A 26444-nucleotide genomic window follows, 5' to 3' on the forward strand; every position below is an offset into this window, starting at 1 on the left:
ATGCGGAGATGTTGGAGGAACAGGAGGAGGTGTGGTAAGGGGATCAGTTCATACAGTAACCGTGTGGGGGAAGGAAGGCGGATACGGAAGGCAAGGAGGAGTGCATGGCGTTCAAGGATTTGGAGGACCTTGTAAAAGTGGGTGGGGGCAGAGATCCAGGCAACGCTGGCATAACAGAGGATAGGACGGATGAGGGATTTGTAGGTGTGCAGGATGGTAGAAGGATGCAATCCCCATGTCCGGCCAGACAGGAGTTTCAGAAGGTGGAGGCAGGAATGGGCTTTCTGCTGGACAGTCTGGAGATGAGGTGTCGGTCGAGGGTGAGGCCAAGGTATTTCAGGGTGGGGGTGAGCTGGATGGAACGACCATAAAGGGTGAGGTAGAAATCATATAGGCGAAAGGAACGAGTGGTGCGGCCTATGATGATTGCCTGGGTTTTGGAGGAGTTGAGACTGAGGAACCACTGGTTACACCAAGTGGTGAATTGGTTAAGGTGGGTTTGGAGGGTACGTTGAGACCGTTGAAAGGTGGGATAGAGAGCCAGGAAGGCGGTGTCATCAGCATACTGGAGAAGGTGGACTGTTGGGGGTGGCTTGGGCATATCAGCTGTATACAAGAGATAAAGGAGAGGGGAGAGGACAGAACCCTGGGGGACGCCAGCTGTGGGATAAAAGAGACGGGAGTTGGAGTTGTGGAGGGTGACATAGGAAGGACAGTGCGAGAGGAAGGAAGCGACCAGACGGACAAAATGGATAGGCAGGGTGTAGGTTTCGAGTTTAAAGAGGAGACCGGGATGCCATACACGGTCATAGGCATTTTGGAGGTCAAGGGAAACAAAAATGGCGGAGCAACGGGAGTTGAGCTGGAGGGACAGAAGGTGAACAAGGTTGAGGAGTTGGTCTTCAGCAGAGAAGGAGGGTCGGAGGCCACACTGGGTAAGGGGGAGGAGGTGGTATTGAGCAAGGTGCTGATGGATACGGTGGGAGAGGATGGATTTAAGGACCTTACTGAAGACGGAGGTGAGGCAGATGGGACGATAGGAAGATGTGGCAGAAGGGGGTTTGTTGGGTTTGAGGAATAAGAGGACGTGGGAGGTCTTCCACAGGTCAGGGTAGAAGCCAGTAGAGAGGATGACATTATAGAGATGGGTGAGGGCAGTCAGGAAGGAATAGGAGATTTCTCAAAGGTGACGGTAGGTGACACAGTCATGACCAGGGGCCGTGTTGCGTTTGGACTGGAGGATAAGTTTAATGTCTTGTGCTGTGATGGGAGTGTTTATGCTGGAGGGGGGCAACTGCCCCAAGTACTGGAGACTAGGAGCAAGTGGAGCGACTGAGGTATCGGCACGTTCCATGACGGTGGGGAAAAGAGAATAATCAAAGTGGGGATCATTGGGGATGGAGAAGACCTTGGAAAGGTGGGAAGCGAAGTGGTTGTCCTTACTGAGGTCGTCAGGAAGGGGGCGATCGTTATGGAGAAGGGGGTAGTCGGGAGCGGAAAGGGAACCAGTAAGGCGATGGAAGGCGGACCAGTACTTGGAGGGTTGATAGGGAGGGTGGCCTTGAGTCACGTGCAGGTCTGGCGCCAGTCTCGGCGTTTCGTTGCTGTAATAAGGTTCCGTGCGTATCGCTGTATTTGCCGGTGGTGTTGGAGTGTATCCCTGTCACGAGTGCGCAGGAAGGAGAGATAGAGGCGGCGGGATTCACGGAGGAGGAGGACAGCCCGCAGAGGGAGAGTGGGACGGTGTGGGTGGATGGTTTTAGTAGGAACATGGGCCTCCACGGCGTCAGTAATTACCTTCTGAAGGAAGGACGAGGCGTGGATGATGTCGTCAGGATGGCGATAGGTAAAAGGGTGGCTTTCGACCTGGGTGGAGATGGAGTCCCGGTAGGCATCCCAGTTGGCATGGTGATAGTCATGGACGACCTTGGGACGGAGTGCAGGGTGCGGAGCCGGAGGGGGGCGGTGAGCAGACGTTATGGTGAGAAGGAAAGGGGGATGATCGCTACCTGTGGGGTCAAGGACGGCGACAGCGATACGCCCAAGGAGGTTGGCGGGGGCCATGACAACATCGGCGGTGGTGTCACTTTCAGGTCGGGTGTGCTGGGGAAGGGGAACAAGGTCACCTTGGATCGTGGAGAGGAACTGATGCCACCGCCGAAGGGCAGTAAGAGTGCAGCTATGGATGTTGAGGTCAGCAGCAATCACATAGGTGGAGAAGGTGCAGTCAATGTGCGAGATGAAGTCATAAGGAAGAGGAGCAGTGGAACCGACATAGATGGTGGCACAGGTAATGGAGGGAGGGGAAGAAGACGCTAAGGATAAGGTGTTCAGTGGGGTCATTGAGGAGAGGTTGTGGGCGGACGGGGATATGCATAAGGTGGCCAATCGCGACTCCACCCTGAGCACGAGGACCAGGAGTGTCAGTGCGGTGGAGGATATAGGGAGAGGTGCGGATAGAATGGTGGGGCTGGAGAAAGGTTTCGTTCAAGAGGGAGGTGTTGACCTGGTGGTGGGAGAGGGTGTGCATGAGGAGGTATTTGTCAGAGCAGAAGGAGCGAATGTTCTTGAAGAGGATGCGATACTCCTGCCACGCCATGGCGGGTAGGAGGGGGGGAAGAGAGGGAAGGGAAGAGACTTAAACTAGGGTGTCGAGGCGGGTGAAGGTGAAGTGGGCTCGGTTGTGTGAGTAAGTGGCGAAGGTATTCAGGTGGAAAACGGAGCGAGCGGCAAGTGAGATTTGTGGGAAGGTGTGGGGATGCTGAAAAGGGTGAATGTTTTGGAGTACAACGGTAAGGAACCGGAGGATGTCCTCGGCCGTGGGGGGTGGACGGAGGGAATTGTTGGGACGGACAGGGGGATCGACGGGACGAACTGGGACTGTGAGCTCAGGGGTGGCTGGAGGGGTTTTAGCTTTACACTTGTGGGAGCAGGTGGGATGGGGGCCATTCCAGGTATTACAGGAAGGAGGAGCAGCAAGGTTGGGGCAGTTCTTAAGAAAGAGGGAGGCCTTGCAATGGGGACAGGTGGGGGGGGGGGTTGCAGTTGGGAGTCAGGTGGTCATCGTACATCAGGGACCGCTGGCAACGGTAGGATCGGGGAGGGGATTTGGAGGTTTCGACAGGGTGGCGGCAGTGGTATATCAGGGCACCCTGGGTGAGGAGATAGTCAATGGATGGGGCGGACTCAGAGAACACCTGCACGAGGGAGGTGGGACCAGAGGCATTGTGGATACGGCAGGCAGAGCGGATTTCCAAGTCCAGGTGGGAGTTCAGTTCTGCCAACACTTCATCCTCTGTGATCACCGGGCTGAGCTCGGTGATCACAGCGGTGTAGGTGGGGGGGCGATGGGGAGGCTGGGGCTGATGAGGAGTGGAAGCGGAAAGAAAGGGTGTCAGAGAGGCGTGAGGGCCATACATAACTCGTGGAAGTTTTCACAGGAGGTCCGTGTGAAAGGATGGGGATGGGGACTCGATAAGGACCGAGTCCCTGTGGGGAATGAGTCGGGAAATGGGATCACCAGGTAAGTACTTTCGTATCTCCACAGTGAGGGTACGAGCGTGGAGGAACTTAGGATCGGGAGTTGACAGGACAAAGGTGTGGAGGGTGGGGGCCGAGGTATGGGTGGCTGGAGGAGGGGTGGTGTCCGTGGAGACGACAGGAGGAGGGGGAGGTGGTGTTGACTTTTTGTGGGAAGTGGCAGGAGAAGAGCCGGTAATGACGCGCTTTTGGGGTTTTTTGGAGACTGGAGGCTGGGAGGAGGGGAGAGGAACGGGGAGGAGAGGGAGGTGCTGGGTGGCAGATCCCTGTGGTGTAGTGGAGGTGCCAGGAGAAGCAGCTGGTTCAGCGGTGGCGACGGTGGCTCGGCGCGACGTGATGCGTGCGGGAGATGCAGATGACGAAGTGACGGGGTGGGTGAGAGAGGGGAAGCCGACCATCTGAGGGGCGGCAGCAGAGGCGGCAACAGAGGCGTACGTGAGGGCGGGGGTAGTAGTGGGAGCTGTTGAGGGTGTGGAGGCTGGAGGAAGGGTGTAGAGGTGTGGGTATACAGCAGGGGAGGAGATAGGGGGATGGGTAAGTGGGGAAAGGGGAGGGGAGGTGTAAGGAGGGAGGCCAGGGGTGGCACCCCTGGAAGTGACTGTGGGAGAGGGGGAGGGGGAGGTGTAGATGACGGTGGAGGTGGGAGTACTCATTGCAGGCGAACGGCGACTGACAGACGAACGGGCAGCAGGTGAAGGCGGCGGCGGCGGCGGCGATAGTCGACGACGACCAGACGGACGGACAGCAGGCAGCGGCGGTGGCAGCGGTTACGGTTACGGCGACGGCGACGGACAGCGAGCAAGCAGGCGGACGGGCGAACAGCTACAGCAGCAAGCGGCGGGCGAGCGGACAGACAGACAGACAGACAGACAGACACAATCTTCGAAAACGGAGATTCCACCCTGAGAGTAGCCCAGGCTTTGCAATCTGACGCTTTCGAAGGGGGGGATCCAACCGTCTAGATGTTGACAACATAGTTCTTTCCAATACATATATTCTTTTTGAGACAGCCTGGATCGAGATGAGAACTGTAGGACTGATACTTCACAGGTCATAAGCGTCTAAATAGCTTATGAGTGTTAAATTAGTTGAAGTGGAATAATATCTATGTTTTGTGTCTTTCATTCTCGCTACTTGGAATATTTTTGTTTCCTTTTGCCGAAGCGACTTCCCTTGGCCACTCTCACAGCCATGAACGTGGTGGTAGTGTTTTGCATGTCGTTTCTGGCAGAAACTGCCCTGCAGCGATTGCCGGACATGCTACATGATGGCGCTGTGTTTGGTAGAGAGCAATGCTACTGGAGCTGTAAGCCCAAGTCGCCACCAGAGAACGCCACAGAATAAAGCGGTTCCAGCTGCTGACATCTGACCTCTGTCAACTGACGTTGCGCCTATCCCGCACTCACTACAGTCAGTGCTGGATTAAGCAAGTGCGGAGCCTGTAGCAAATTCTGGCAAAGGGCCCTTGGTTTGTTTAGGTCGTATGGTTTAGGACGTAAAATAAAACAAGATCGTTACAAAAAACATTTCTCGATTTAATTTCGGCAAATTTAGAAATAATACAAGTTAGATCAATGTCTCTGAGCGTAAAACCCATTCCCGCCTCCGCCTTCTGAAACTCCTGTCTGGCCAGACATGGGGATTGCATCCTTCTACCATACTCCACACCTACAAATCCCTCGTCCATCCTATCCTCTGTTATGCCAGCGTTGCCTGGATCTCCGTCCCCACCCGCTTTTGCGAGGCCCTCCAAATCCTTGAACGCCATGCACTCCTCCTTGCCTTCCGTATCCGCCTTCCTTCCCCCACACGGCTCCTGTATGAACTGATCCCCTTCCCCCACCTCCTCCTGTACCTCCAACATCTCTGCATCCTTTACATTGTCTGCAGGCTTGATCCCCCCCCCCCCACCCTCTGGTTTCCTCCTTCCTCTCCACCCCCCGCCCGTTGCCACGCCTCTATTGCTGTATCCCTCCCTCTCTCCACCTCCACACCCTCCATCTCCTTCATCAGGACAATTTCCAACGCCTCCCCCTCCCAGATGACGAACTTCGCTGTGACATCTACCCTTCCTTGCAACTATAACCTGGCCTTGTTCTCCCCCTCCCTCCCCAGGGCCCCATTTTCTCCTCTTCCCTCCTTCTCCCAGAGCGGATTTTCCTCCTCCCCCCCCCCCCGTGAGACCCTGCACCCCATACTTGCCTCTTTCCTTCCCACATCCCTCCCTACCTGGCCCTCTTCAGCGCGCCCCCCGCTCATCTCCCCCATCTCTTCCCTCCCTCCCTCCCTCCCTTCTTCCAGTCTCCCTCATCTCCTAGTGCCTGGCAGATCCTCTGTTTTGATCATCGTCAGTGTGCCACCACATCAGTGTTGTGTTTAGTGCTGTTTCTCCTGTGCGTCAAGAGGTGTAATTTTAATTGTGTGCCAGCCACGGTGGTCTAGCAGTTCTAGGCACGCAGTCCGGAACCGCGCGACTGCTACGGTCGCAGGTTCGAATCCTGCCTCGGGCATGGATGTGTGTGATGTCCTTAGGTTAGTTAGGTTTAATTAGTTCTAAGTTCTAGGGGACTGATGACCTCAGATGTTAAGTCCCATAGTGCTCAGAGCCATTTAATTGTGTACTGCCTTGAGGTTCGCCGTCAGTGTTTGTTATGTGCTACGCCATCCGTCGATACCTTTTGTGCTTCAGTCATACTGTGCCTTGTGTTCTTTTAATTGTCGCAGTGTGTGGCTTTTTGTGTGTGCTACTTTTAAACAGTTTTAACAGTTTTTTTTATCTCCATTTTACGTTAACCCCGTTTTTTGTCTATTGCCTTCCATGATGTTCCCCCTTTTTTATATCTATGTTCACCATATTCTCTCCTTTGTTCTTTTTAAATATCTTCTATTGTTTGTTCTATGTCTTTTGGCTGAAGAGCAGCGCATATGCTGCTGCCAGCCCGCCCCGATGGGGAATTGAAATACAATAAAGAAAAAAAAGTTTCTGAGCAAATCGTATTCAATGTTCGTTATACTGAGGTCATTTAGACGTTCCTGTCCCATTGTATTTCTTAATTCATTTTTAATGCGCTTTAACGTTGAAAAAGAACGTTCTCTGCTGCATCTGGTGATCATTAAAGATAAGTAAATGAGTAAGGCTATTTCTACATTTGGAAAACACTGTCCTAACGAATTTTCCATTAAAAATTTGTAAGTCTGTACTTCCAAAGCATCCTTCTATTGCCTGTCAATGGCAGCAGCGATATCCGTTTCCAGCAGCTCAGCAAACTGTACCAGTTCGTCGCCTAGCGACTCTTCTAAGTCACCTTGGTAAGCATTCACGATATTAGGAGTTCCTTTCAAGATCTCTTCTGCTGTAAGAGATCAATAAACACCTGAAATTCAAAATGTTCTTCAGGTGCTTGATTTTCTACAACTTAATCGAGTGTAGTTGATCCACTAAAATGGTCGTACTTTGTACTTCGCTTGTGTCGTTTTGAAGCTTGTTGCTGATATTCTTCATAGCTAGTCAGGGATTTGGCTTTTGCCTCAATTTCTGAAAATGTGAACCGCATTGCTTGGATATATTCATATAAGGATTAATAAAGTACATATCCGGTGCTCAGATCTTGATCAGATAACTGCAACGAAACGCTAGTTGCTTGCCAGTGTTCTAAGCGTCCCAAGCGAACACACATTATTCCCGTTTCCAACTTACTCATTATCAAAACCAGTTCGTAAGCCTGATTGCGGCACTCTACCTTTTGATGTCTATTAGTAGATATGTCATTGAAAACTTGTTTGATTGTATGAAAAGCAAATGCCTTCGTAGCATCAGCTCTGGCCTAGTGTCCGATAACCTTTTAAAAATCGGAATTTTAGTACTATCATTTCTCAGTGATTTCAAAAGAAGGTCTCATCGATAGGTAGAAGCGGAAAACAGTATAGAGGCTTCCAAGGAAATAAAAAAAATGGATGCTTCTGTACAACATTCTGCAGCACACTTAGCGATCAAATTTAGCGAATGTGGAAAACAGGGAATATATTCAGCGTACTTATTTATACCTTTAATTCGTACTTCTAAGCTGGTTTTCCTACCACTCATATTACTGGCATTGTCATAGCTTTGTCCACGACAATCTTTGATATTAACGCCATTCTGCTGTTAAAAAAGATAGTAAGCTTTGGGAGAGTTGTTCAGAAGTATGACCTTCCATATTCAAAAATTTCACAAATCTTTCCACTGGTCTGCATGGTAGAACATAGCACACTATCGAGTCAGTTGATCTATGTGAGATATATCGGGAGTAGAACCCAATGAGACTTAATAGTATTTGAATCTCTTAATTTCGCAAATAACACACACATCAAAAAAGTTTTGGATTTCTGGGACCTGTACAGAATTGGAATAGAGATCAACATAAACATCATTTCTGTCCTTTTTATTGCCCATGAAAACCACACATTGCATGTTGTACCACCATACAGCGAGATCTTCAAAGGTGGTGGCCCAGAGTGCTGTACACACCAGTACCTCTAATACCCAGTAGCACGTCCTCTTGCACTGATACATGACTGTATTCGTCCTGGCACACTATCCACAGGTTCATCAAGGCACTGTTGGTCTAGATTGTCCCACTCCTCAATGGCGATTCGGCGTAGATCCCTCAGAGTGGTTGGTGGATCACGTCGTCCATAAACAGCCCTTTTCATTCTATCCCAGGAATGTTCGATAGGCTTCATGTCTGGAGAACATCCTGGCCACTCTAGTCGAGCGATGTCGTTATTCTGAAGGAAGTCATTCACAGCCGTTACGGCGCCTTCGATGACCACCAGCGGCGTACGTCGGCCCCACATAATGCCACCTCAAAACAGGAGGAAACCTCCACCTTGCTGCACTCGCCGGACAGTTTGTCTAAGGCGTTCAGCATGACTGGGTTGCCTCCAAACATGTCTTCGACGATTGTCTGGCGACACTCATCAGTGAAGAGAACGTGATGCCAATCCTGAGCGGTCAATTCGGCGTGTTGTTGGGCCCATCTGTACCACACTGCATGGTGTCGTGGTTGCAAAGATGAACCTCGCCATGGAAGTTGGGAGTGAACATGGTGGCGTTGCTGTCAGGGTTCCATAATCCATAGGTAGCTGTCATCCACTGCAGTAGTAGCCCTTGGGCGGCCTGAGCGAGGCATGTCATCGACAGTTCCTGTCTCTCTGTACCTCCTCCACGTCCGAACAAGATTACTTTGGTTCACTCCAAGATGCCTGGACACTTCACTTGTTGAGAGCCCTTCGTGGCACAAAGTAACAATGCGCACACGATCGAACCGCGGTATTGACCGTCTAGGCACGGTTGAACTACAGACAACACGAGCCACGTACCTCCTTCCTGGTGGAATGGCTGGAACTGATTGGATGTCGGACCCCCTTCGTCTAATAGGCGTTGATCATGCTTGGTTGTTTACATCTTTGGGCGGGTTTACTGACATCTCTGAACAGTCAAAGGGACTGTCTCTGTGATACAATATCCACAGTCAACGTCAATCTTCAGGAGTTTAGGGAACTGGGGTGATGTTAAAGTTTTTTTGATGTGTGTATGATCCGGTATGGCTGATGCAATTAGATGGATAAATTCCTCGCATATTGTTTTTGACTATTATGACATATGCCCGTGTTTATTTTATTTGCATGACTACATATATGTTGGGCCAGAAACATGTCATATTTGGCTAGTAATTCTAATAACCCTAAATTTGGAAATTTGTGGTAAGAGCCTATGGGACCAAACTGCTGAGGTCATCGTTTCCTAAGCTTACACACTACTTAACCTAACTAACTTACGCCTGACGCTAAGGACGACACATACACCATTGCCCGAGTGAGGACTCGAACCTCCGACGGAGCCAGCCGCGCGACTTGTGCAAATCGCCCGAGACCGCGCGCCTACCCTGTTCGGCTTAACCCTAATTAATTTCTATTGGGGGGGGGGGTGAACCAACAATTGGGTGAACCAACAATTTCATTACTACCTTGAAATGCGAGCCCTCGCTCAGCTAAAAAACTTATAACTGCAACAATTCGTTGTAAGAATGTTCGCCAGCGCTTTTGTTCGCTCTCAGATGGTTAACAAGTTGAGAATCGACATGCTCATCCTTGTTTTTTAGAACAGAGAAATTATCGCTTTTCTATGCGAACTGCTTTCTTCATGTCTCTTCAGCAAAATATTTGCATTGTTCCGGTCATCTAATCCGTCTTTCGTAAACCGTGGCGAGCCGTCAGAATCTGCCACTTTGCAAACAAAAGAGAACAGTCGCCCTTTGGTTTCTGAATAGCACAAGCAATCTCTCATGAAAGTTTTATTCGTTAGTTTATGTTTGTGTGTGAAAAACGACTTTATGCAGAACCTAGGCTTATTTTCCTTCTCATATATTTTCATTGAAGCCAAAAAAACTACTGTTCACATGCTGAATTTCGCTACTTCCTTTCATAATCCAACAACCTCTGTCAAAGTTGTTTCGCCACTGACCAATATTGTTAGAATACATTTTACTTTCACTTCATGTTCCACATGTACAAGATGGAGTAACGTCAGAAGCCTGTAACATTTTATCGACTTTTCTTTGTCTGGAAGATGAGGTCTCTGGGCCGATAGGACTTCCTATGCTTTTCAGTTCAGTCTGGCTTGAAAACGATATAGCTGAACTGGGAAGACTTGCCGTCTGTTCAATTGCAGTATCACTTGCGGAAAACGTAACTACATCGGAAAAAGTTGAATATTCTGATGAATCTTCTATAGTATAACTATCATCCTTACAATCAACTACAGCTTTTGAACTTTGTACTTCATTTTCTGTATATTTGGCAAAATCATTCTGGACATTAAAAGACTCAGACAGTTTACGTGTTTCAGATATAACATCATGTGTCTATTTCTCCTTTTCATCTCTTGCTTTACGCTTTGCACTTCCAGAAGCGTAGTGACGTCCAGTATCTCTCTGTCTGCTGCTCGTGGTCGTTAGCTCGATCTGTGTAGAAGGGAAATTTTTTATTTTATTTTTTTAAATTTTTGAATTTCAATTCCCCCCGAAGGGGGCGGGCTGGCAGCAGCTTAGTATGCCGCTCTTCAGCCTACAGACTTTTTTAGAAAGATGAAGAGAATAAATAATAAAAACAGGCGATAAAATCGGAGACTTAAAGAGTAACATGGCGAAAAGAAATCGTGGAACTTAAAACGAAGAACAGAGGGATGATAGAAGGGAAAATGAATTACAAAATAAAATGGAACACTACTATTTAATCAGATAGGGTAACGTGTAAGTATTACAAATAACACACGTCCATTTTATATTGAAGCTGGTGCCAGTTGACTGCGCAGATGCTAAGCTATATACAGGGTGGTCCATTGATCGTGACCGGGCCAAATATCTCACGAAATAAGTGTCAAACGAAAAAACTACAAAGAACGAAGCTTGTCTAGCTTGAAGGGGAAAATCAGATGGCGCTATGATTGGCCTGCTAGATGGCGCTGCCATTGGTCAAACAGATACCAACTGCGTTTTTTTAAAATAGGAACCCCCATTATTTATTACATATTCGTGTAGTATGTAAAGAAATATGAATGTTTTAGTTGGACCACTTTTTTCGCTTTGTGTTAGATGGCGCTGTAATAGCCACAACCATATGGCTCACAATTTTAGACGAACAGTTGGTAACAGGTAGGTTTTTTAAATTAAAATACAGAACATAGGTACATTTGAACATCTTATTTCGTTTTTTCCAATGTGATACATGTACCTTTGTGAACTTATCATTTCTGAGAACGCATGCTGTTACAGCGTGATTACCTGTAAATACATTAATGCAGTAAATGCCCAAAATGATGTCTGTCAACCTCAATGCGTTTGGCAATACGTGTAACGACATTCCTCTCAACAGCGAGTAGTTCGCCTTCCGTGATGTTCGCACATGCATTGACAATGCGCTGAAGCATGTTGTCAGGCGTTGTCGGTGGATCACGGTAGCAAATATCCTTCAACTTTCCCCACAGAAAGAAATCCGGGGACATCAGATCCGGTGAACGTGCAGGTCAAGGTATGATGCTTCGACGACCAATCCACCTGTCATGAAATATGCTATTCAATACCACTTCAACCATACGCGAGCTATGTGCCAGACATCCATCATGTTGGAAGTACATCGCCATTCTGTCATGCAGTGAAACATCTTGTAGTAACATCGGTAGAACGTTACGTAGGAAATCAGCATACATTGCACCATTTAGATTGCCATCGATAAAATGGGGCCAATTATCCTTCCTCCCATAATGCCGCACCACACGTTACCCCGCCAAGGTCGCTGATGTTCCTCTATCGCAGCCATCGTGGATTTTCCATTGCCCAATAATGTATATTATTCCGGTTTACGTTACCGCAGTTAGTGAATGACGCTTCGTCGCTAAATAGAACGCATGCAAAAAATCTGTCATGGTCCGGTAATTTCCCTTGTGCCCAGTGGCAGAACTGTACACGACGTTCAAAGTCGTCGCTATGCAGTTCCTGGTGCATAGAAATATGTTACGGGTGCAGTCGATTCTCAACACCGACGTTTTTGAGATTCCCGATTCTCGCGCAATTTGTCTGCTACTGAAGTGTGGATTAGCCGCGACAGCAGCTAAAACACCTACCTGGGCATCATCATTTGTTGCAGGTCGCGGTTGACGTTTCACATGTGGCTGAACACTTCCTGTTTCCTTAAATAACGTGACTATCCGGCGAACGGTCCGAACACTTGGCTGATGATGTCCAGGATACCAAGCAGCATACATAGCACATGCCCGTTGGGCATTTTGATCACAATAGCCATACATCAACACGATATCGACCTTTTCCGCAATTGGTAAATGGTCCATTTTAACACGGGTAATATATCACGAAGCAAATACCGTCCGCACTGGCAGAATGTTACGTGATACCACGTACTTATACGTTTGTGACTATTACAGCACCATCTATCACAAAGCGAAAAAAGTGGCCCACCTAAAACATTCATATTTCTTTACGTACTACACGAATATGTAATAAACAATGGGGGTTCCTATTTAAAAAATAAAAACGCAGTTGATATCCGTTTGACCTATGGCAGCGCCATCCAGTGGTCCAACCATTGCGCCATCTAGTTTCCCCCTTCAAGCTGGACGAGTTTCGGTCTTTGTAGTTTTTTCGTTTGATGCTTATTTCGTGAGATATTTGGCCCAATCACTATCAATGGACCACCCTGTATATATGAGAGGCTTTCACCCATAGAGCTTTTGCAAATGATACGTCCCGTGTAAGCAGAAGCCAGAGTCTGCTCACTAGCACTATATGAGAGTGAGGCGAAACCAACAGTCGCCTTCCAAGAGTTTAGACTGCTACACAGTGTTGCCAACTCTAAAAAACCCGAGTCGCTAGATTCAATATCAAAAGTCGCTAGAAAGTCGCTAAAACTGATTTTACTAGGGGTGTACTGAAAATTTCGTGCTGTGAATGGTGTAATAAACCAGTGGGGGAGGGGGGGGGTAATAAAATATTAATAAAAAATGTCTGATACGTAATTGCTATATTCTCTTCAATTAATGACGCATCGCTTGCAACAACTTACATATAAAATACGCTAACTTTTAATTAAACATGTTATCATAATTGACGCAACACATAAATTGTAGTTTCAATCGCAGTAGTCAAATATACTAGAAATATACAACTATATTTCTAACAAAAGAAAGCAAGAACTCAAATTAGGTTACAAAACATCTACATACCGGTATGTGAGCTATTCATCGTCGTCACTCAGAAGATCGAATAACTCTTCTGTCTCATGCTCTGACAGAACTGTAGTTGATGTAGAGGGTTGAATGTCAGTCAAAAGATGATGTTGCAGTTCGACTGGTTTTGTCGCAAGAGAGGAACTTTTGTTCCTTCCATTAAGCTCCAATACGTTGTTTCTTCAGCTCGTGTCCCAATATGATCAAAGCATTAATTGTCTTTAACGATAATCTGTTACGTTGTTTAGTTTTTATAATGTTCATAGAACTGAATATTCTTTCCACTTCTGCATTTGAATTCGGTAGGCAGAGAACAGTCAGTGCTAGCTGTGAAATCAAAGAAAAAGGATTCTCCCCTGCGGCATTTTTATACTGCAAAACCTCACTCCAAAATCGAACAGTGTTAGTAGTGTTATTCCACCTAATGAAGTTGATATTATGCCATTCTTGCAGCATACCGACTATGAAATCCCCACTAAAACCCAATTCTTAGGCTACATCCGCTACAGCATTATTTTTATTCACTTTTAGTATTTCTTCAACATTCAGAATTGATATATTTTTCAGGGTCGTAACGTTACTTGGCAGTCTTTGTTGAATTTCTTTTATGAGTTTCATACTAAACTGAATGCATCTCTTCTTCAAGTAAACTTGTTTTCTTCAGACAAACTTGACTCAGACAATTTCTGTTCAAACATAAAGCCAAGGTTCGGATTTGAGTACATACATTCGCTTGGAACTGGTATTGTCAACAAATTAAAAGTTGGAAAAACTATGTTTTGTCCGAGTACTGCATGAGAAATACAAGTGTATCTAGTAATTTAGTGGGGTCATTGTCTTCTCCTTCAAAAGTTTCTATTGCTATTTGTACGTCTTTTAAAGCATGTTTAAGGTAAAACGTGTAAAGATGATTTGAGTCGTCACAATACATCTTGTACAAAAGATCGGCAGTTTAACAATTGTCTTGAACCATGGCAAGTGAAAAATGTAGTTTTAGTTCTTCCCACTGCTCCAGAATTCTTCGTATTGCTGGTTCAATTGACAGCCAACGTGTTGCACAGACCTTCAAAATTTTTAGTTGCTGTTTTCCACAATTTATTATTTATTATCTCATAAATCTTTTTATATTCCTTTTGTCTTTTGGGTGAAATGGAGAACCAATTGTAGGTTTCCCGTACAAGGAACACTATGTTTCTAGGTATGGTATTCACTGAGGCGTGCGAAACTGCAAGCTGAAGAGAGTGACAAATGCAACGGATCAATACCAAATGCTTCAAACCATATTCTCTCTTGAGTTGTTCGAAAAGCCCATTGTTTATTCCAACCATTGCAGAAGCATTATATGTGCCAATTCCTACCATATTAGCGATTGGAAGTTTGAGACCTTTCGAAGAATTCGCAAGAATCGCAGCCAGATTCCTTGCATCTGCAGTTTCTGCTACAGCGAGTTTGAGAAATGCTGATCTAATGGTTTGGTTTTTTACACTATAGTACCGTATAACGATACCTAGCATTTTAGATATTGATACTTCTGTGGATTCGTCTATTAGTACACTGTATTTTTGGTTACCGATATCTTCAACCAATGATTGTGTAAAATATGGACCCAAAACTTCAGTTATAATGTTAGTGCACTTTGTACGCTGTAATTGCACGTTTTTAGCGCCCTCATCGTCGGGAAACAACTTCTTGCACAGTATTCCTAAATGATCTACAGCTAAAATAGAACAATGTTCAGCAATAAATAAAGAAAGGGCGCCTTCCGCTCTGCTTGCTATTCTAACTGTAGTTTTCAGAACAATTTTCACAGGTCAGGTGGTTTGTGTTTTTTTAAATAAATTTTTTGTTTATGCTTAATAGTTTTTGAATGCTTTCTAATATCACACAATTTAGCATAAAACTCTGTTGCACATACTTGACATCTTGCCTTGGATAAGTCTCCAATGACTGGTTTCAGCCACGCATTGAATTCAGGTTCCGCTTCCCACGCATCCCGATATTTTTGAGTGTACTGCTTCTTCTTCTGCGGTAAATCCATTATGTAAGCCACCACAACATAAGTCTCACCAATTTATAATCACTGAAAATACATTAAAACTCAGGCGACCTAGAGGTCATGAAACAATGTACTCATTTGGTAACTCGATATCAGTCCTATTGTTCATTGCTTAAAACTTAATAATGTCGGAGATACCTCCACCGAATTTTTGTTGTTTTACCATTGTGCATGTGGCAATAATTTGACTGCGAGTTAACATTTCGAAAAATTAGAGGTTGCAGGACAGGAATGTATTTTATTATACTTAATATTACGTATGTTTTTTGTGAATTCGAAAAATAAAGGGAGTTCAAAAGTTGAAGAATTGTAGATCGATAAGCTATCGACAATAACAGGCTAGTGGGTAATGAATAACGAATTGTTCCATAGTCAAGGTTTTCTTTCTCTGTAGGCAATTCCCACATTCAGGTTTACTAAATGCTAAACAATGCTACATGATCTGCTAAGAACTTAATTTGACTTAGTAAATCTAGAACAAAGTCAGTATAGTACCCATTCTATAGTTAAAATCTTAGTTTTATTAATGAAAATACTGGCCCAGAATAGTTTTGATTTGTGCTTCAAAAGTCGTCAGTACTTCAAAAGTCGCCAGATAAGTCGCTAAATAATTTTTGTCGCTAAAAAGTTTTTTTTGTCGCTAAGACGAAGGCAAAATTCGCCATTTCTAGCGACAAAGTCGCTAAATTGGCAACACTGCTGCTACAGCTTCCCGCCTATCGACATCTATTGAATCTCTGCCCATAAAAATTATGCAGGAAGAAGAAGAAAACGAGTTGAGAGTGAGCTCTCAGCTGTTACCTACCCATCAATATAAACCCTGGCACATATTTAAATTATTCATAATCAGCGCTCTCAACAAATCTTCATCCACTTGGCTTCATGTTTTATATTTAATCAGGGCAGCACGTTGCTAAAATGTCGGCTCCCACAAACGATCTAGCTTGAGAATGTGGGCCACCTAGTGAAAGTATGCAGGTAAGACCTAACTATACTCGTGTGCACTGGTTGTTCGCCACTGGCTCTGCCACACTGCAGCCATTTTAAGCCTAAGCGCGAAGGACACACGTAACCTTGGCTTACCGGCTACCCACGAGCTACAGTGCGGCAGTTCCTGGATTTTAGTGGAAAGACAGTCAAATTGAAACGGTTGAATGTAAAATAGCGAGAGCTAGTAAAGACATGACTGGCTAAAATCATTGTTTCCCGGCTATTTCACATGCAAATGGAAGTGTATGGGCTTTTCTTTGCGCTCTTATTTATACGTTTCAGTTTTGTTGCAGATGTGATAGACAACTTTCTAAATGAAGATGCAAATAATGGACTGACGTTCGATACTTCTTTACAATCTCCAATGGTGGTAAGGACAATGGACGCTAAAACGAGGAAGTAAGTGATAATGAAGACTGTTCTGAAGATTCAAAATCAACAGTAATAGCTCGAGACGATAACGAAGGAGTATGGGAAACGGTCTGTCAATTTCTGGAAGACTAAGAAGAAGAGAATCTTTCAGGCCCATTAAGAAGATTTTTTAATTATTATAAGAAAAACGATCTGTAATTAACAGTAAATAGTGTAGAAAGCGATGTACGCGTGTGAAAATGTTTTCAAAGGCCAACATACTCGATCTGCAAGAATTTAATATCGTATGCTACAATAATGTGACGGTACGTGACGTTAACATATTGAGCAATGGGATGTTAGAGCCATAATACAAGTGGGCGCAATTTTTAAAAATACTCTGTTATGTGGGTGTACGTATTCAATAAGAGCAGAATATAAATAAATAAATGAATAGAAATAAATAAATCTGTAAATATAGTGTATGCATTTTGTGCCATTTAAGGGAATGGGGCAGATAATAGGAATATTAATCTTTATTTCTGTATTGTAATATACACTCCTGGAAATTGAAATAAGAACACCGTGAATTCATTGTCCCATGAAGGGGAAACTTTATTGACACATTCCTGGGGTCAGATACATCACATGATCACACTGACAGAACCACAGGCACATAGACACAGGCAACAGAGCATGCACAATGTCGGCATTAGTACAGTGTATATCCACCTTTTGCAGCAATGCAGGCTGCTATTCTCCCATGGAGACGATCGTAGAGATGCTGGATGTAGTCCTGTGGAACGGCTTGCCATGCCATTTCCACCTGGCGCCTCAGTTGGACCAGCGTTCGTGCTGGACGTGCAGACCGCGTGAGACGACGCTTCATCCAGTCCCAAACATGCTCAATGGGGGACAGATCCGGAGATCTTGCTGGCCAGGGTAGTTGACTTACACCTTCTAGAGCACGTTGGGTGGCACGGGATACATGCGGACGTGCATTGACCTGTTGGAACAGCAAGTTCCCTTGCCGGTCTAGGAATGGTAGAACGATGGGTTCGATGACGGTTTGGATGTACCGTGCACTATTCAGTGTCCCCTCGACGATCACCAGTGGTGTATGGCCAGTGTAGGAGATCGCTCCCCACACCATGATGCCGGGTGTTGGCCCTGTGTGCCTCGGTCGTATGCAGTCCTGATTGTGCCGCTCACCTGCACGGCGCCAAACACGCATACGACCATCATTGGCACCAAGGCAGAAGCGACTCTCATCGCTGAAGACGTCCCTCCATTCACGCCTGTCGCGACACCACTGGAGGCGGGCTGCACGATGTTGGGGCGTGAGCGGAAGACGGCCTAACGGTGTGCGGGACCGTAGCCCAGCTTCATGGAGACGGTTGCGAATGGTCCTCGCCGATACCCCAGGAGCAACAGTGTCCCTAATTTGCTGGGAAGTGGCGGTGCGGTCCCCTACGGCATTGCGTAGGATCCTACGGTCTCGGCGTGCATCCGTGCATCGCTGCGGTCCGGTCCCAGGTCGACGGGCACGTGCACCTTCCGCCGACCACTGGCGACAGCATCGATGTTCTGTGGAGACCTCACGCCCGACGTGTTGAGCAATTCGGCGGTACGTCCACCCGTCCTCTGGCATGCCCACTATACGCCCTCGCTCAAAGTCCGTCAACTGCACATACGGTTCACGTCCACACTGTCGCGGCATGCTACCAGTGCTAAAGACTGCGATGGAGCTCCGTATGCCACGGCAAACTGGCTGACACTGACGGCGGCGGTGCACAAATGCTGCGCAGCTAGCGCCATTCGACGGCCAACACCGCGGTTCCTGGTGTGTCCGCTGTGCCGTGCGTGTGATCGATCATTGCTTGTACAGCCCTCTCGCAGTGTCCGGAGCAAGTATGGTGGGTCTGACACACCGGTGTCAATGTGTTCTTTTTTCCATTTCCAGGAGTGTATATATAGGGGAAAGCGGGGCAAGACGGGGAGGTGGGGTCAGACGGGGAAGGGCTATAAGCTACAGTTAGAGTGCTGCCATCTGTGGATAGCTACGTCAACTTCATCAATACACAGGTCCCAGTGTGTCGACATTGCTGAACCTTAGTGTCGCGGCGGTTTCTGTGAGCTTTGCAAGGTACGTACAAAGATTATACTGATTTGCAATGTTTTACACCTTTCGAGGTCCTAAAACATGTATTTCGTGAACATTTGTCCATACTGTACATATAGCACTGAATAGTACGTCTTATTAACAGTAAACTGCTGTGTCTGTAGTCAATGTTCACTAAAAAGTGTACATGTAGGCGTAACATAACCTAACAGCATGGTAGGGGGCAAGACGGGGTGGGGAAAGAAGGGGAGCTTCCCCATCTTGTCCCTACTATTTGTCCAACCATTACGTTCTTATCTTCTCATGTGTTTACCTCGCTACGGGTTTTGAACACGTGCATTATACGTTGAATACAATTGTAAATAGAATGGTATTCGTTATTCCAACGTTTCCTAATTAATAACAAAGTATGCCTTAGGCTATATGGTGAATAAAAATACACAAAATGTGCAAAGTCAGTATTCTTGCTACGCTTTAACGACTGACTGTTGGATATATGGTATTTACTATATAATATAGATTACCAGGAATGATCTGACTCAATAGTATGTTCCACGTGTTTTATTTCAGATGGTTCGCAAGTATCTGCGACAAACATCTAGGCAAGATTGGTCATTGGAGTCAATGGAAGGCGCTGTAAATGCTGTTATAGAAGGTCATATGGGTTCTTTCAGTGCTGCTCGACAGTTCAACCTGCCACAGGCAACGACTGAACGACATGTGCCAAAGAAACGTGCTAATCTTGGCTATACAGTTGTGAAAAGGTTAGGACCAATCACTAGTGTGTTTACCCCAGAACAAGAGGCAGAACTTAAAGACTACTTAACACAGATGGAAGGACAGTATTTTGGCCTAACACTTAAATAACTTTGTGAACTTGCTTTTCAGCTAGCTGAACGAAACAACATCAAACATCCATTTAATAATACTGCATACGAAAACCAGAGGCCACATCAATCGCACGAGCAATGGGGTTTAATCGAGTTGTTGTAGATCAGTTTTTCGATCTGTTAGAAAGTCAATTAGACACATTCAAGTTTACGCGAGACAGAATTTTCAATTGCGATGAGACTGGTTTAACAGTCATTCCAAAAGATCACACAAAGGTGGTTGCTTTGAAAGGGCGCAGACAGGTGGGAGCAGTTACTTCAGCAGAAAGAGGCCAGACTGTGACTGCAAAAATCGGTGTTTCAGCGTCGGGGCTCTACGTACCACCTATGTTAATTTATCCTCGAAAACGAATGCAACAAGCGTTTGCGACTGGCCTGCCCCCTGGTGCTTGGGCAGAAGTCCAAGAAACTGGTTGGATGACGAAAGAACTATTTTTGACTTGGTTTAAGAAGTTTATTGCATTTACTGGAGCGTCGAAGGAAAGACCAATACTTCCCTTATTGGACGGCCACAAAACGCAGACCAAGAATTTAGAACTGATCAATGTGGCCCGCGAAAATGGGGTTGTCTTGCTGTGTTTGGCACCACACTGCTCACACCGTCTTCAACCATTGCACGTGGCATTTATGAAACCTCTCAGTAAATTTTACGAAGATGAAGTAACATCGTTGCTTCGCACCCATCCTGGAGAAGTTGTTACGCTGCATCAGATCGCAAGTTTATTCGGCAAAGCCTTCATTCATACAGCTACAATGTTCACAGCAGTGAATGGGTTTCGGAAAATTGGCATTTGGCCTCTATACAGAAATGTGTTTCAAGAAAGTGATTACCTTCCCTGTTCAACTACAGACGTTCATCTAGCTCACACATTTGAAGTTACAGAAACGGAGGACCAAATACCAGAGATGTTATCAAGACGTAAAACACCTGAACAATTAACAACTGACGATCAAGCCTCTGTTTCGTCTAACTTTCAGGTTACCAGGCCTGAACTGGTGTTAGACATTCCAAAGGTGGATAAGAAAAAAACCAAAAGGAAACCATCTAACAGGCGTGGAAAACCCGCTGTTTTAAACGAATCTCCCTATAGGAGTGAAGTATCTGAAGAAATTAAACGAAAAGGAGTCCCCAAACGTGCTGCATGTAAACGAAAACTCTTCTCAAAGACGTTTAATAAACCTGGGATATCACCAAAAGGACATAATGACAACGAAAAAGTGACGATTAGATTAGATTAGATTAATACTAGTTCCATGGATCATGAATACGATATTTCGTAATGATGTGGAACGAGTCAAATTTTCCGATATATGACATAATTAAGTTAATTTAACAACATACTTATGTTAATATAACAACTTTTTCATTTTTTATTTTTATTTTTTAAATATTTTTTTGCTTTTTTTTAAATTTATATCTAAAAATTCCGCTATGGAGTAGAAGGAGTTGTCATTCAGAAATTCTTTTAATTTCTTCTTAAATACTTGTTGGTTATCTGTCAGACTTTTGGTAGTATTTGGTAAGTGACCAAAGACTTTAGTGCCAGTATAATTCACCCCTTTCTGTGCCAAAGTTAGAGTTAACCTTGAATAGTGAAGATCATCCTTTCTCCTAGTATTGTAGTTATGCACACTGCTATTACTTTTGAATTGGGTTTGGTTGTTAATAACAAATTTCATAAGAAAGTATATATACTGAGAAGCTACTATAAATATCCCTAGATCCTTAAATAAATGTCTGCAGGATGATCTTGGGTGGACTCCAGCTATTATTCTGATTACACCCTTTTGTGCAATAAATACTTTATTCCTCAGTGATGAATTACCCCAAAATATGATGCCACATGAAAGCAACGAGTGAAAATAGGCGTAGTAAGTTAATTTACTAAGATGTTTATCACCAAAATTTGCAATGACCCTTATTGCATAAGTAGCTGAACTCAAACGTTTCAGCAGATCATCAATGTGTTTCTTCCAATTTAATCTCTCATCAATGGACACACCTAAAAATTTGGAATATTCTACCTTAGCTATATGCTTCTGATTAAGGTCTATATTTATTAATGGCATCATACCATTCACTGTACAGAACTGTATGTACTGTGTCTTATCAAAATTCAGTGAGAGTCCATTTACAAGGAACCACTTAGTAATTTTCTGAAAGACAGTATTGACAATTTCATCAGTTAATTCTTGTTTGTCAGGTGTGATTACTATACTTGTATCATCAGCAAAGAGAACTAACTTTGCCTCTTCATGAATATAGAATGGCAAGTCATTAATATATATTAAGAACAACAAATGACCCAAGACTGACCCTTGTGGAACCCCATTCTTGATAGTTCCCCAGTTTGAGGAATGTGCTGATCTTTGCATATTATGAGAACTACTTATTTCAACTTTCTGCACTCTTCCAGTTAGGTATGAATTAAACCATTTGTGCACTGTCCCACTCATGCCACAATACTTGAGCTTGTCTAGCAGAATTTCATGATTTACACAATCAAAAGCCTTTGAGAGATCACAAAAAATCCCAATGGGTGGTGTTCGGTTATTCAGATCATTCAAAATCTGATTGGTGAAAGCATATATGGCATTTTCTGTTGAAAAACCTTTCTGGAAACCAAACTGACATTTTGTTAGTACTTCATTGTTACAGATATGTGAAGCTACTCTTGATTACATTGCTTTCTCAAAAATTTTGGATAAAGCTGTTAGAAGGGAGATTGGACGGTAATTGTTGACATCAGATCTATCCCCCTTTTTATGCAAAGGTATAACAATAGCATATTTCAGCCTATCAGGGAAAATGCCCTGTTCCAGAGAGCTATTACACAGGTGGCTGAGAATCTTACTTATCTGTTGAGAACAAGCTTTTAGTATTTTGCTGGAAATGCCATCAATTCCATGTGAGTTTTTGCTTTTAAGCAAGTTTACTATTTTCCTAATTTCAGAGGGAGAAGTGGGTGAGATTTCAATGGTATCAAATTGCATAGGTATGGCCTCTTCCATTAACAGCCTAGCATCTTCTAATGAACACCTAGATCCTACTATATCCACAACATTTAGAAAATGATTATTAAAAATATTTTCAACTTCTGACGTTTTGTTCGTAAAGTTTTCATTCAATTTGATGGTAATACTGCCTTCCTGTGCTCTTGGTTGACCTGTTTCTCTTTTAATAATATTCCAAATTGTTTTAATTTTATCATCAGAGTTGCTGATTTCAGACATGATACACATACATCTGGATTTTTAATAACTTTTCTTAATATAACACAGTAGTTTTTATAATGTTTGATAGTTTCTGGGTCACTACTCTTTCTTGCTGTCAGATACATTTCCCTTTTCCGGTTACAAGATATTTTTATACCCTTAGTAAGCCATGGTTTGTTGCAAGGTTTCTTATGAGTATATTTAACTATTTTCCTGGGGAAGCAGTTTTCAAATGCATTTACAAAAATGCCATGAAATAAATTATATTTTAAATTGGCATCAGGTTCACGGTACACCTCATCCCAGTCTAACTGCTGTAGGCTTTCCCTGAAATTTGCAATTGTTAAATCGTTGACTGAACGTACTACTTTGGAGGACTGTTTAGCATTGCTGAATGGAGCTATGTCATATATTGTAACTAGCTGTGCACCATGATCAGAAAGACCATTCTCAACAGGCTGAGCATTTATCTGGTTAAACTTATCTTGGTCTATAAAGAAGTTATCTATCAGTGAGCTATCCTTTATCACCCGAGTAGGAAAGTCAATAACGGGTGTCAAATTGAAAGAACTGAGTAATACTTCAAGGTCATTTTTACTATTACCCTCTTTCAGAGAATCTACATTGAAGTCCCCACAAATAATAATTTGCTTCCCCCTGTCTGACAGATAGCACAACAAGGAGTCCAAATTTTTCAGAAATAGATTAAAATTTCCTGATGGGGACCTATATACAGTTACAATTATAAATGTGCCTTTATTTAATTTAAGCTCACAGGCACATGCTTCTATATGTTTCTCTACACAAAACTTTTTTGTTTCTATACTTTTTGCACAATGATAACTTTTGACATATATGGCAACTCCTCCTTTCTCCATATTTTCTCTCATTACATGTGCAGAGAGCTTATATCCACTTACATTTACCTTATCCATATCAGTAACAATGTGATGCTCAGACAGGCATAGTATATCTATTTCATCCTCAGCTTCCAAATCTTCTAAACAAACCAAAAGCTCATCTATTTTATTCTTTAAACTCCCAATATTTTGATGAAATATAGTTACATTATTTTTAATTATACTTTTATGAGAACCTTTCCTTATTCTAACATTTGCAGTACTCTCCTGTCTGAGTTTCTCATTGTGCTTAGGCCTAGTTGCTATACCAGTGGTCACATGGTGTTCAGAGAGGCAGATTATGTCAACTGGGTTGGGTGACTTTAATTCATCAATGCAATTACCTAGGACTGTGGTGCTTCTGTATCGATTGTATATATAAACAGTGCAGTAACATCAGAACAGTCCCAGCATCTATTCTGATTCTCCGAAAAGAGCATAGAAATCTATGATATTTGACGACTTTTACAAAAAGGTAGAAAGTAGAATTGTATTACTTTCGTATGACAGAGGGTAGTATCCGAAGGCTAGAAAAATACAGGGTAATGCCTGTGATAAAACTGATCATTATGGCCAGTCACTTCAATGCACTGTCTTCTCCGAACACTTGGTTTTTAATTCAGAAACTGTGATGATGGACGCAATTTGTAACACAGGACACGGTCATTGCAGAAGTATGAACGAGGTTTTTGTGTACCAAGCACACATTGCGTGCTGAGAATAATAAGCTTCCAGCAAATTTAGATAAAACTTTGGTTTCACAAAACCTTTCGAACAAATATTTTGCTCGACGTCAGTAAAAACATTGCTATAAAATAACTACAATTACTTTTGCTTAGCGTATATTGGCGTTTTTGAGTGATGGATACAATGGTGAAGGATATGTATTAGCAGCCAGTAAAATATTTTCTGGAAGTAGGGAATATTCTCCGTCATATTAAAGCGAGCCGACCGAACAAAACTCTTGGCGACGGCCTACAACGACTCGCGCGATGCTGCGCACGGATTATCGCGGAAGTAATTTGCCTCTGTACGTGATACGATACAATAATGATGTCTGAAATGTTACCAAAACTAATTTTGTAGTTTTCTTAACAACTTTCTCGTCGGAAGTTTCTTCGCAGTCCTACAGAACGAAAATTCATCAACGACTACATTTTTCGCTACGCAGTCAGCACATTTTCACACCTCTTATAATATTTCTTTTTTTTTTTATCTCAGAATACTTTTACGTTTCTGAAATAAAAGACGCAGCGTATGAATCTGTAAACTTTGAGTATGTCCACTTTTTTCAGTCCAATTACATTAGTGATTCTGTTACTACCACAGGCTGAAGTAAAACGTTATTTTCCTCCAAAATTTCTTGTAACGTTAGCTTTCATTTTTTCCCTAGCAGCTAGTGAGAATTTTCTTTTGGGAAGTACTGCATCATATACTAGACTATAAATAGAGTTTCCCAATATTTTTTTGAATTTTTACGAACATTTGAAGTTATCACTATAAAAAAACTGGCTATGCTGTAAGACGACGAGATGACCTTAAAGAACTGTTTTCTTTCCGGCCACAATACAACAAAACAACTAGGTTTTGTTACGAAACAGTGTGTGAAGAATTTTTCAACGACACCCTACCTACTATGCCTAAGTGAGTTTTCGATAGACAGAATATATGTAAGCGTATTTTCATTTTAGAAATCACTTATGGTCGTCCTCCTATCTAAAAGGGATGAAAGACGACAGACTCGTGCAGTCTGTGCGTCAGTAATACTACGTAAAGCTACGCAACATTCCAAGGGTATCTGCAGATCGACACTTGCTGTCGCCTCTGTTTGTACTTTTAAAAGAAGCGACGTACATACTACGGGCACGAGATGAGTAAAATGTGTTTTATGGGGATCATATTTTAGCAGACAGGTCATTTTATAGACAAGGACTACTGACGGATGTCGCGAGAAGACTTGTTTTCTAAAATCATACATGATTGCAGTAGATTAGTTTTCATCCCGTAATAGTTTTCAGGTCACAGAACCTTGTCAATGAATGAAGAACATGGAACTCACGAGTCTGCCGTTTCCGGAAAAACTACGCACGCAACTGTCACCATTTAGTAAATTTTTAGCAAAGAGTGTTTATTAATGTGTTGTTTTCAATCATTCTAATATCTCTGACAACTGAAAGAAGTCCGGGCTTATCTCAGACAGTCCCTCCCCGCAATGGACAGCCTTGGATGCGGTCAGTGCGAAGACAAATCCAGCGAAAGCCAGACTTGTGACAACTCTAAGCCAGTAGGCAATCTTCTTCCACGTGGTTTTATCGTCATGCTGGAAACGGCAGCCTCGTGAGTTCCATGTTCTTCATTCATTGACAAGGTTCTATGACCTGAAAACTATTACGGAATGAAAACTAATCTACTGCAATCATGTATGATTTTAGAAAACAAGTCTTCTCGCGTCATCCGTCTGCTAAAATATGAGCCGGCCGGAGTGGCTGTGTGGTTCTAGGCGCTGCAGTCTGGAACCGAGCGACCGCTACGGTCGCAGGTTCGAATCCTGCCTTGGACATGGATGTGTGTGATGTCCTTAGGTTAGTTAGCTTTAATT

Source organism: Schistocerca piceifrons, chromosome 3 (assembly GCF_021461385.2).
Source record: "Schistocerca piceifrons isolate TAMUIC-IGC-003096 chromosome 3, iqSchPice1.1, whole genome shotgun sequence".
In the NCBI taxonomy this organism is placed as follows: domain Eukaryota; kingdom Metazoa; phylum Arthropoda; class Insecta; order Orthoptera; family Acrididae; genus Schistocerca; species Schistocerca piceifrons.